Below are 3,230 nucleotides of genomic sequence, written 5' to 3' on the forward strand. Positions count from 1 at the left end.
TAATAGAAAGGCAGTTAGTGGGTTAATGATCTACATAGCATGATATTTCAAAGTAGGGAGTAAATTCAGATCCCAACATCAGAATTTATGAGGCACCACTGAGATTTCAGAGAGAGTTGTTTTCTGGTCAGAGAAAGCCAGGCATCGGTGAGTTCAAGGCATGGGCAGAAATTCCAAACAAGTTTAGAAATCACGGTCATTTATAGTAAAACAGAAATTAACTTTTCATGACTTTTTGACAAGATGGCTCCCAATCTTAAAATGGAATTAGGCATCTTGTTAGCGCAAAAAGACCAAGAGGATCACAATCTTCACAAATTAGCTCAGTGCTTTATTCACTAACAAAGTTTCACACAGGCACAGGGGATTCATGGACGAAATGATGCCATGGTGGGACCCACTGGGTTCATCAGTATCCAGGAAAAAAATCCCAGAGAATAATCAGTTAAGCCTAATTCCATCCCTTCCAAAAATTGTGTGGTGGTCAAGAATTTCTTGCAGCCAGGTTGCTCATTGCCTGATCTGCAGGGGCACAGAAGACCTTTGTTTATTTAAAGAAATCCAGTAGGTCTCCAATGAGGAAATAGCCCCCAACTTCAAATGCTATTCATTTTATCCAGGAATAGTCTGGGAAAGCAATAATCAGTTACTGCTGTTCTTTCCTCTGTATGAAATTGGGTAACTTTTTGTACATGCAAAGGTAATTGTTCTTGTTCAGGAGGGAGCCTCATTTCAAGATACTCTGTTATTTGTATTCTGCTATGGACCAGGTAAGTGGTATTAGAGGCAACAAGAGAAAGAGTGAGACAGGGAACATTAGAAACAGTTTCAGCTGGGTAATGCATTGCCTGAACCCAATACATAATAGTGAGAGCTTTGAGGTTCTGTGTTTGTGTCCAGCCTTCATTTGGGATCTGAGTGAAGTTCATAATTGAATGTACAAAGGGATCACAATGGTCCATGAAGGATTTGGCCCTGGGAAGACAGATCAAGCAATCAACTGCATGAGTCCAGATGGCTAAGATCTGTGCTATTCTGAAAAAAACAAAACAAAACAAAACAAACAAACAAACAAACAAAAAAACCAACAACAACAACAATCGTCCTCCCAGCCTAGAGAGGAAATAGGGGAAAACAACAATTAATAGAAACATAAAATCTTTCATTGCATTTTCCTGAACAGGTATTTTAAGTCCCCTAATGGTTGTGATGTCCATGTGGGAGAGGTACTTTCTGGCAAGTCTCTTGGGCACCTCTTCACTCTAGTGTGGTGGACCTGGGGTTTTATTCCAATGAGCTTCAGAGATGATTGAGTTGTCAGAAGCATGTGAAAAGGTCCTGTCAATTCTTTCCTGGTTGTTGCTCTGGTCCCTGTTCTTTCCAAATCTTGACTAGCACCTGGTCCCAAGATTGGAAGCAATGGAGAGGTGATTCCAAATTTGGAGGGGACCTGGAAGAAGCATACTCATGCACATTGGGGTCAGACCAATCTTTCAGGCAGGAGAATTAGTCCATGGGAATTTTGTCTCTACCTGGCAGTATTATCCCAGGAGTCAAGCAAGGTATCAAAGCCCCAATTAATGGATTTTCCTTGAGCCCTTCTGGCTGCCCTATCAGCAGCTTGATTTCCCCTGGCCACATAAGTATCTTATGATGACAGTGGATGATTTCCACATGCTTTGCTTCTGCCACCACTTGTATCTGCCAGTATCTCAAGGTCATATTTAGTGTCCTGTTTTTAGCAGTGAGGAGACTTCTTTCTTTTCAGATATCTCCGAGTGCTTGTACTACCATAAAATCATTTTATGAGTCAGTGTAAATATTTACCTTTTTTCTTTTTGACAATCTGAGAGCTCTTGTTTGGGCAATTATCTCAGCCTTTTGAGCTGATGTTCCCAGTGGTAACATCTAGGCTTCCAATATATTTTTCCATGGCTACAGCATATCCTGCTACTCGTGTGCCGTTTTCCATGAAGCTGCTTCCATCTGTGAAGAGGTCCCAGTCTGGTTCTGTGATGGGCTGATCAGACAAGTCCAACCTGCTAGAGTAGACAGTTTCAAAAATCTCCAAGTAGTTATGTAGTACTGTCTGATTATCATCTAAAGACAGAAATGTTGCTGGATTTAAGGTGGACACGACTTTAAGACTGACATTGGGGTTGTCTAATAGGATGGCTTGGTATTTCCCCATTCTCCCAGCAATTATCCAGGATCTTCCCTTCTGTTCTAGTAGGACCAAAACTTGGTGAGGGACGAACACAGAGATGGGTTACCCTAGAGTGAACTTTTCAGCCTCCTGTAGCAAATCACAAGCGGTTGCTACTTCCCACAGACAAGAGGGTCATCCTTTTGCTATGCAGTATAGCTGGGTTTTTGTTTTGTTTTTAGCTGTAGTTGGACACAAGACCTTTATTTCATTTTATTTTTAAGTGGTGCTGAGGATCAAACCCACGCCCTTGCACAAGCTAGGTAAATGCTTTGCCACTGAGCCACAACCCCGGGTCCAGCTGTTTTGTGCAGGGATTCTGACTGTGGAAATATACAGGGAAGCATTCCTCTGATGAGCAAACTGCTAAGGGGTAACTGGCACTCTGTATCCCACCCTTAGAATGCCCTGCAGTTTCTCCTAGGAACTAGTAAGATAACTAATATGCTATGTCTAGCTGCTGTACCTTGATCTTAGGTACACAGCTCCTGGAAATAAATAAACTCTCTGGTTAGAAAACCACAAGGTTTCACTAAGTATAACCCTATCCACATAACAGTAACTCCATACAATGTACTTATTGAGAGCTACACAAATCTCCTAACATTGTACATTGCAACTTAGTATGTAACTGAGAAATAAGCTCCATAATGTTGCTAAGTCTATAACCTACCTAGTAATACAATGAACAGTATGTATTAATGATGCCAATGACCTAAAGTAACAGGGCCTTACAGGAACTCAATATTGTTTATTAATTAGTCTGGTTGGTGATATACAGACAGCTTATATATACTGACTTGTTTAGATATATTCGGTATTGATTTGTGGTAAGATTAATGAACTAGAAAGATGAAAGCCCATTATTTTATTATTGTTAACATCCTCCATTTAAAATAAGATATTTAGATTAGGTGACAGCTAGAGTATATTCTAGCCCTCAAATTCTAATTTTTTAATTTTATCATGATCTTCCCCTATTTTCCTACCTAAAGTCTTTTATCATGTTTAACCTGTCAGCGCA

General features: G+C 40.3%; 1 long non-coding RNA gene across 1 annotated transcript; it reads right to left on the reverse strand.

The window, feature by feature from the left end:
* Nucleotides 1–310: 310 nt before the first annotated feature.
* Nucleotides 311–2,843, reverse strand: LOC125615303. The gene is made up of 2 exons (XR_007345873.1): nucleotides 1,828–2,843; nucleotides 311–975 (listed from the first exon to the last, which is right to left on the reverse strand). It is a non-coding gene; the product is annotated as an uncharacterized LOC125615303 (long non-coding RNA).
* Between the last annotated feature and the right edge of the window lie 387 nt (nucleotides 2,844–3,230).

Source organism: Marmota marmota, unplaced genomic scaffold (assembly GCF_001458135.2).
Source record: "Marmota marmota marmota unplaced genomic scaffold, marMar, whole genome shotgun sequence".
Classification (NCBI taxonomy): Eukaryota; Metazoa; Chordata; class Mammalia; order Rodentia; family Sciuridae; genus Marmota; species Marmota marmota.